We start from the raw sequence: 9,886 nt of genomic DNA on the forward strand, positions 1-9,886 counted from the left end.
TAGCATATCCTTAAACCTCCTCTTTGGCGTTGCACTTCTTCTCCTGCCTGGTGACTCCATCCTCAGAATCCTTCTTCCTACATACCCTGAGTCCCTCTTTTGCACATGTCCAAACCAGCTCAGTTGACTTTGTCTCGAAACTGTCCTGTCTGTACTCTGCCTCTGATATGTTAATTTCTAATCTTGTCCATCTTCATCACCCAAAGAAAATCACAGCATCTTCACCTCTGCCAATTGTCCTTTTGTTAGCACCACCATCTCTAAGCTGTACAGCATATCTAGTCTCACTACTGTTTGTAAGTTTCCCCTTCCCTCATACAGATATTCTTCAGTCACACATCACTCCTGCCACCTTTCTGCCATCTTGGTTTATTTAGTTCAAGCGAGCAGCCAGCCGGCTGACTTCATGCTGCCTTTTTGCTAAGGTTGTCAGTCACAGCGCCATGTCACTCTGTATTTGCATAAAATAGACTTCTTGTGTGTTTTGGCCCCGCCCAGCTGGTGCTGTAGCAACCATTGTCTCTTATTGCCACAAAATGCTCCACTATGATTGAAAATGACCAACATCAACTGCTCTGCCAGAGGCGGGTCCAACCTTTTATAGGGGCTGAGGCCCCCCTCCTGGTTCATCCAGACACCACACTGGCTTATTTTTTGTGTCACTGTTTCACTCTCCACTTGTTTTGCATTTTACTTTTACTCAATACTTTTACTTAAACTACATTTTATATGAGAAATCTACTTTTGATACTTAAGTACAGTAAATGTCAAATACTTTAAGACTCTTACTCAAGTAACATTTTTAAAGAAGACTTTAACTTTTACTAAAGTAATTTTATGGTAACATACTTGTACTTTCAATCAAGTATCACTTTGAGGTACTTTATACAAGACTGGATGGGGGCACCAAAGATCACAGGAGATGCCCAAGGTTTTGTCTGCTCTGAAGTTATCAAAGATCATGCATGATAATCAGAACTTAAGACAGAGTTCTCAGCCTCATCAGGAAACAAAACTGTCTGGAGGCTGAACACCTGACTTTCTTCTGTGAAGGGATAGTGAAGCTTGAACATCACTGGACCAAATGCAATGAAGTTTATGGAGACTATGTTGAAAAAGAATCCAAGAACAATGTTTCTCCTGTGTCGCTTTCTGGGTGAGTCTGAGAACTTTTTGAAGGACCCTCGTACCATGAAGGTAAAAATGTATTACTTTCGTATTTCTAATGCTACAGACCATCATTTTTACACAGGCATTATGCCAAACTGTGAATTTAGCAATCATTCTTGATTTTTTAAGTTAGTATTTTACGTCTGCCAAGGACCTGATAAAATAATCCATGTTTATTTAGTTGTCTGTCTGTCTGACTGTTAGCAGGATTATGTCAAAATTACTGCACAGATTTTGATAAAATTTTCACTACAGATAGATATTAGGCCATGGAAGACTCCATTAAATTTTGGAGGTGATCCAGATTTTTCAAAATTTCTGGATCAAGATTACACTTTATATAGGCTTTAAATGATTACGTCAAAACTACTTCACGGATTCTAGTCAAATTTGCACCACAGATAGATATTAAGGTATGGAAGACTTCACTGAATTTTGGAGGTGATCTGGATCTGGATTCTGGCTCAGGAATTCACTTTATAGGCTTTTAAGGATTACGTCAAAACTAGTGCACAGATTTAGATGAAATTTTCTAGAGATATTAGACCATGGAAGACCCTATTAAATTTTGGAGTCGATTGGGATCAAGATCCCTGTTCTGGATCATTGTTGGATTGGATGTTGGTGAACCTGATGCAGGTCCTGCAGCAGAAGCATACAACATCACAATGTAAAACAAAGTCAGTCCATTCTGGGTCAGTATGCAATTATTGCATTGTGTTGTGGAATCTGGATCAAGGGAAAGTCCAGGTCACGATGTGAATCATATATCTATTATTTTGAGTCCTCGTCAACCCATGGCAGATGTCAGAAATCTCTGATTGCACTTGTTTATTTTTATTTTGCCCCATCAAGGCCACAGCTGTGTTATGGAGTTAGACAGGTGACATAGGAGTGCTGATGAGAATACCATGGGTATGGAAAAGAAAACACCTCTCTTGTAACCCCATAAAAAGAAACAAACAGCCCGACACCCCCCCCCCCCCCCCCAAAAAAAAAGAAAAAAGAAAAAACCAAGAGACTGTGTTAGGCAAGGGCGTAGGTTTGGTCTCAGCTTTGGTAGGGACAATACCACCCCCCCCCCCACCCGGCCCCCCTGCTCACCACCATCACCCCCTAACCCACTCATACCATTAGACGCACAAGTACAGCATAATACATAACATATGACGACATAATGCTGAATAATTTAACACTTTATTTACAATATTAAGTGTGTAGGCAAACAAACAAATAGCTTAAATAACAAAATTGCACCCAAAATCACAAATCTATTCTATAGGCCTACACCTGAGAGAACAAGACAACAAAAAAAAATACTTGTGGAGCTAACAAAAAAAAAAAAAAGTTTTTGCAAACAAGATGTATAATCTATTCTCTTCATCAATAATGCAGTTGTAGGTATCTGGCAACCTAATTTGCCAAAAAAAAAGAAAAGGGATTTCCAATGATATACAAGGGCTGTCAATAAAGTAACGGTCCTTTTTATTTTTTTCAAAAACTATATGGATTTCATTCATATGTTTTTACGTCAGACATGCTTGAACCCTCGTGCGCATGCGTGAGTTCTTCCACGCCTGTCGGTGACGTCATTCGCCTGTGAGCACTCCTTGTGGGAGGAGTCGTCCAGCCCCTCGTCGGAATTCCTTTGTCTGAGAAGTTGCTGAGAGACTGGCGCTTTGTTTGATCAAAATTTTTTCTAAACCTGTGAGACACATCGAAGTGGACACGGTTCGAAAAATTAAGCTGGTTTTCAGTGAAAATTTTAACAGCTGATGAGAGATTTTGAGGTGATTCTGTCGCTTTAAGGACTTCCCACGGTGCGAGACGTCGTGCAGCGCTCTCAGGCGCCGTCGTCAGCCTGTTCAAGCTGAAAACCTCCACATTTCAGGCTCTATTGATCCAGGACGTCGTGAGAGAACAGAGAAGTTTCAGAAGAAGTCGGTTTCAGCATTTTATCCGGATATTCCACTGTTAAAGGAGATTTTTTTAATGAAAGACGTGCGGACGGATCCGCGCGTCGGGACGCAGCCGACGCGGTGCGGCGGCACAGGAAAAACACCTCCGTGTTGATAACCATTTGTAAAATCCAGGCGGCTTTTGATGGCTTTCAGTGGAGTGAGTATATGAGAAATTGTTTAACAGGCAGGACATGTTCCAACTTGTCCTTAAGGCTTTCAACAGAGGTGTTTTTCCTGTGGCGGAGCGTCGCGGCGGCTGCGTCCCGACGCGCGGACCCGTCCGCACGTCTTTCATTAAAAAAAATCTCCTTTAACAGTGGAATATCCGGATAAAATGCTGAAACCGACTTCTTCTGAAACTTCTCTGTTCTCTCACGACGTCCTGGATCAATAGAGCCTGAAATGTGGAGGTTTTCAGCTTGAACAGGCTGATGACGGCGGCTGAGAGCGCTGCGCGATGTCTCGCACCGTGGGAAGTCCTTAAAGCGACAGTATCACCTCAAAATCTCTCATCAGCCGTTCAAATTTTCACTGAAAACCAGCTTAATTTTTCGAACCGTGTCCACTTCGATGTGTCTCACAGGTTTAGAAAAAATTTTGATCAAACAACGCGCCAGTCTCTCAGCAACTTCTCAGACAAAGGAATTCCGACGAGGGGCTGGACGACTCCTCCCACAAGGAGTGCTCACAGGCGAATGACGTCACCGACAGGCGTGGAAAAACTCACGCATGCGCACGAGGGTTCAAGCATGTCTGACGTAAAAACATATGAATGAAATCCATATAGTTTTTGAAAAAAATAAAAAGGACCGTAACTTTATTGACAGCCCTCGTATATGGTATATTACGGTAAACGTAAGCCTGTGATGTCATAACGCAGAGGAAAAACACGGAAGTTTCACACTAGTGCGCCGCTGATTCTCATTACCGTAAGTTCTCATGTAAGCCCTCACTCTGAAAAATTTCAACACTGACAGCAAGCCAAGAACCCGTGCTTTCCAACAGTATGCTATATGTACAGACAGCAAACATAAATGTATTTTTTAAGGAAAAGGCAGGATGTTAGTGTCATTTGTGAAGGTGTGTGTGCGTGTTTGTGTGGGTGTGCAGTTTATTTTAAGTGTGGCGCACAGCATTGTTCGCAACCCCTCCCCCCCGCCCTTCTTGTTTTTCTGCACCGGAGCAGTGTTGCCAGATATGAAATATGAAACTATCGTACCAAAACCTCAAAATTATCGTATTTTGGGAGAAATTATCGTACACAAACAAAACGCATACAACGTAGCTATTTTAGCGTTTTTTTTTTTTTAAATTTACAAAGAATTTTATGTCACATTTTTAAACAGTAATTATATTAATGGGGAAACTATGGCACAAAAAGAACGCAAATGCACAAGCAAATGCACTAGCAGACTGTGAAGTAACACAAACATGTGTTAATTACCAGACTAGAAAGAGTCGAATTCAACCTCGAGGTCGCTGTCGTCATCCGATGCCATGGCCACTTGTGCAGATTTTGTTGAACACAGAAAAAATGTTGACACCTCCATAAGGAACTTGAACTTTTTATTTTTCTTGTATATCTCTTTGCTCTTGTGTTTTGTTCGTTTGTTATTGCATTTGTTGAAATACAGTTTCGAAAAAAAAAAAAGATGTTGGTTGGGAATCTTCCTGTCCTGTCCTGCAGAGATTGGATGGGAACTCATTACTTTGTATGGGGAGGGGGCGGGCTTTCAAATGACTGTCCCGGCAGCCCAAAGCCAGCAGCAGCCCTGTGTGTGGTGTGTCTTTGATGCCGCCTGAGTGCAACGCCTGCAAAATGATTCTTGGGTGTCAGAGAGAGATGCGTGTTTGGGCAACCAACTGAAATTATCGTACATATTGGGTTTTTTCCCATTATAGATCGTACATCGTACAGATGGCAAAACTATCATACAAATACGATAATTATCGTACATCTGGCAACACTGCACCGGAGCCACCCATCCTCTGCGCTCCGGGACCTCCCACTTTACAAATGAAGCACTGCCTGCCACGAGATGCACTTTGTTTACGTCCATGTGAGAAGAACGTGAGCCAATGAAATTGCAACATGGGTAACCCTGTCATTCTGGCACGTCGAAAACACAAAACGTGACGACTAAAATTATAGTATCGAGTTCGCAAAAAAATAGTGAATGATTTTGTTATATAAACAAAAATGCTAAATATTGGTAGGGACTATTTTGCCATCCCAAAATATTGGTTGTGACTTGTCCCTATGGTCCATATGCAAACCTACGCCCCTGGTGTTAGGGGTTACAGGTTAGGCTCTAAAGTGACATTTTTACTGGGGCCTATTCAACCTGAAACTGGTGAGGGCGGTAAGGGTCACCGTGGGGTTAAGTGTGTATTTTGAGTGCGACAGCCAGAAAGAAATACAGAGGACCTGCAGTTAAAAAGTACTTGTAGCTCTATTGTGGCAGAGGAGAGTTCAGCTGAGAGTATGGTCTCTGGTTTTGTGTCAAGGGTTTAAAAACATCTCTTGTATAATTATTGAAGGAGCCTTGATAGTGTCTTAGCAGCACATAAATAAATCCTGTTGGCCCTGAGAGTAGTCTTCAGGCCTCAGCATACCTCAGAAGACAGTGGACACACAGCCTCTGTGGTGGCAGATAAGAAAAGCCTCCGTAGTTAAGCAGTTTTTTTCTTAACCCAGCTGTCCAGCAGGGCATTCCAATCACTCATGTCTGTCTTTCTGTCTGCATACAAAACTAGAAGGCACTCAGAGTGAGCATACCTCTGCCAAGGCCACATTTTGCGTAAAATTTCTTCTGAATCTTGGATCAAGAGTATGTCAAATTCAAAATAAAATCCCTCATTTCATCAACATTCTGTCACAACTTTTTGAGTTAAATGTTGCTACACTATGTGTCAAACTTTCTTCTGGATCTCACTTCCAGAATACTTATTCCGCATCACTTCCTAAACTGTAGCACTATTTTCTCAGAAGACAAGAAAAAGTTAGACTGTAATCCTTAGTGACAATGTATAGACTGTTAGAACAGTCTTTGGTGGAGGTTCTCATCGCAACAGAGTGTAGGTGCATGCAGATCTCATACCTAGCCATCAGAAGAAGGCAGAGATGGCGCCTAACCCAAGGCATCACAAAAGGGCAGACTGGTTACAGTGTGGTGGAGGAGGTACTGTGCAGGTGAGCGACTGCAAGCAGCAGAGATTTGAATTAGAACTGACATTTTTTAAAATAACGTGCATTTCCTATTGGTTTGAGTTAATGACTCAAAGGGGGACCAGCTACTTCCTATTATTATTTTGTTGATTGGTGAATCTGAATGAAAGCTTCTTGGCAATGGTTAGGCTACATTTCCTCAGATACCTGAGTGTTGAGGACCCCAGTAGCTGGAGAAGGCCAAGGAGACCCCCACATTTCACCTGGCTGCAGCAGATAGCTGGTTATTTTAGAGATGGGGGTATGGACCAGTTGCCTGCCTGTGTGATTGTCATCCAGGACCCAAGGCGGTTCCCTGGTGTCACGGATGCGGTGAAGCACAGCATCAGTACATGTCCCCAGATTAGACTTGAATTGAAAGGATTATATCACCAGCGAATGACAGATTTTCTGGAAAGTAGACATCATGTTAGAACCAAAAACACATCTCCATTAAGAGCTTCATATTGGAATGAAGCATGAACAGGTCAAATTTAGGTACGGGTTTCCCATGTGCCTGCTGGAAAACTGCAGCTGAAATTTCACATGTTCTTTTTCAGAAAGTCTTCCTCCATACTACTTCATCATGAAGCTATCTAATTTGTGATGCAACAGACAAAAGTTACACTATGCATGATTTCTCCAATGACAACCACAGAAGCCGAAAACTCCTTGAGAGATGTCTGGACTTCATTGTGGATTCCCTCACTGATCTCCTTCCAGCATAGTTACTCAATTTTTGAACACTGTTACTTGACACAAAATGAAGTCCAAGACATATGTATTCACACACACTCATCTTCAACCCCTTATCCAAGATAAATAAATGGACTGCATTTATATAGCGCTTTTCCATCTGCATCAGACGCTCAAAGTGCTTTACAAGTAATGCCTCACAGTCACCCCGATGTCAGGGTGCTGCCACACACTGGGAGCAATAGGGGATTAAAGACCTTGTCGAAGCGCCCTTAGTGATTTTCCAGTCAGGCTGGGATTTGAACCGAGGATCTTCTGGTCTCAAGTCCAACGCCTTAACCACAAGATCCAGTCGCAGGCGGCTGGAGCCTATCCCAGCAGTCATAGGGCATGAGGCGGGGTACACCCTGGACAGGATGCCAGTCTGTCGCAGAGCCACTTATAGACAAACAAACACATTCACACCTCCACACACACCTACGGACAATTTAACATTGCCAGTGCACCTAACCTGCATGCAGAGGTGGGACAAAGTCACTGTCAAATCATTCTCAAGTCATCAATCGGCAAGTCCCAAGTCAAGTCTCAAGTCAGCTTGCAAACAATTGGTGGTCATTACGACTTGAGACTTGACTTGGGACATGCCGATTGATGATTTGAGAATGACTTGACAGTGACTTTGTCCCACCTCTGCCTGCATGTCTTTGGATGTGGGAGGAAGCCGGAGCGCCTCGTGAGAACCCACGCAAACACCAGGAGAACATGCAGACTCCTCACAGAAAGGCCACAGGTGGGAATCAATCCCATGACCTTCTCACTGTGAGGCCACAGTGCTAACCACTAAGCCACCATGCCATCCAAAGACATATTCAGTGACTTGGAAATGTTCACGTGACCATCCTCTGACTTGTCTAAAGAAAACCTTTTTTAAAAGTGATGATTTAATCCTTATATTTAGAATAAATTAGGCACTTCCCAACTCTTAAAAAAGTGCTGCAGGCCTTAAATGCAGGAATGGATGTCTAATCAATAAATTAAATGAAGTTGACCATACAAAACATGAAGTATCTTGGGTTCATAAAGCCCGGTCACATGGCACTAACGAAAGACAATGAAACCCAAACGAAACAAGAAATATGGACTTTCGTTGACTTTCAGAGGCAGCAGGTGGCGTTTCATCAGAATTTTTAAACTGTTGAAAAATTTGAACGAATACCACTGACAACCTCAATTTTTTTGTTTTCATTCTTGACGGTTTCTTTTCATTTAGTTTTTGTAATGGCTGCATTTCCTTTGACTTTCATCCAACTTTGTTCAACCTCCCAAGTCCAACGTACTGAACGAAGTTTGACAAACGCACCAATATCTGAACAAATCAATAACTAAAGCTGAATGAAAGAATGAAACATCCTTGTATCGCTAACGAATTGTTCATTTTTGGGAACGATAAAGCACCGTTTTCATACAGAAACAGCAGCGTTAAGTAGCTAACAGCACTACAGGTGAATGTGGACAGCATTTCAGTCCTTGTTTTGATGACAGATACAAGATTTCCATTTGTTTGACTTGTTCCTTTGATGTTCATACCTAATTAACAGAAATTAGTATATTTTGGGCCGTTCCATCCCTTCTATTGCTCTCTATTTTTAATATGTTATTCCTGGGGTATGTCAGAGGAGAATTCCACATAAAACATTTTTTTTTTTTTGCAATTAGTGGTGGGTCAAGGCTCAATATGACAGGACTAAAAGACATCAGCATCACCAAACATCTGTCTAGTGAGTTCATATCTCCTTGGGATCTTCCCAAGCATCTCAACGGCCAAGGGCCCAGAGACATGCATGTCACTGCTGAGATCAGTGAATAATTCTACAAGTTCATCACTTTCACCCAGAGGTGGTACAAAGTCTCAAGTCCCAAGTCACAAGTCTCAAGTGAGCTTGCCAACAATTGGTGGTGATTATGACTTGAGACTTGACTTGGGACTTGGGACTTACTGATTCATGACTTGAGAGTGACTTGTTGGTGACTTTGTCCCACTCTGCTATCACCACATGCAGATATACCCTGAGTCCAAAAAGTCATTAAAATCTGGATTTTAGTCTTGGTCCTGAACAATCGCAAACCTTGCAATCAGGGCATCCATTGATTCTGCAAAGATCACAGCAGTCCAGGTCAGTAACCCTTTCCTCATCAACAAAACCACCTAATTTGCTGGTTTCCACAACCCTACCGAACACCCAGTCCATGCAAGAATTGAACAATGAGAACACCAGAACCCTTTCCTGATGAACGCCAGACTTCACTGGGAAAAACTCAAAGTCTCTGCCTTTGTTTTGTACAGCACTCAATCTGTATGCAGCACCTGTTTTCTTTTCTACTTTTACAGTTTATTTAAGGTTGAAAGTTACACAACATACTCACATTCTGACATCCATCGTTTAATGCACAGCCACCGTACTGTCCAGATGGTGGCAGTCACTTGCGGTCTAGTGTTAATTTCATCAGACGAAATAAGACGAAATGTATTTGTTAATAAACATTTTTTTCATGACTGACAAGATGATGACAAGATGCCGTTGAAGATGATATTGACATGCATTATTGTTGAAGCAAAAAGACGAGACTAAATTTTTTTTTGCGTGAAATACAAACTGAAATAAAATCTCTTAATTTTTGACTACAAGTGTTTATGCCTTCAAAAGTTTTGCATTCAGAATATTGCGCAGTGGGTCTTCCACAGCCAGACACTATATTGTCTGTAATACTTCTGCCACCTTATGGCTGCAACAGAAAATTACATGGAACGAATGTTATGTAAGGACGCGGGTTGAGGAGCGAACCAGCGTCT

At 42.0% G+C, this 9,886-nt stretch overlaps 1 long non-coding RNA gene across 1 annotated transcript; it reads left to right on the forward strand.

Moving 5' to 3' along the window:
* Positions 1-9,370, forward strand: LOC117515048. The gene is made up of 4 exons (XR_004562014.1): positions 1-122; positions 5,034-5,036; positions 7,570-7,574; positions 9,358-9,370. It is a non-coding gene; the product is annotated as an uncharacterized LOC117515048 (long non-coding RNA).
* The last annotated feature ends 516 nt before the right edge of the window (positions 9,371-9,886 follow it).

Source organism: Thalassophryne amazonica, chromosome 8, assembly GCF_902500255.1.
Source record: "Thalassophryne amazonica chromosome 8, fThaAma1.1, whole genome shotgun sequence".
In the NCBI taxonomy this organism is placed as follows: domain Eukaryota; kingdom Metazoa; phylum Chordata; class Actinopteri; order Batrachoidiformes; family Batrachoididae; genus Thalassophryne; species Thalassophryne amazonica.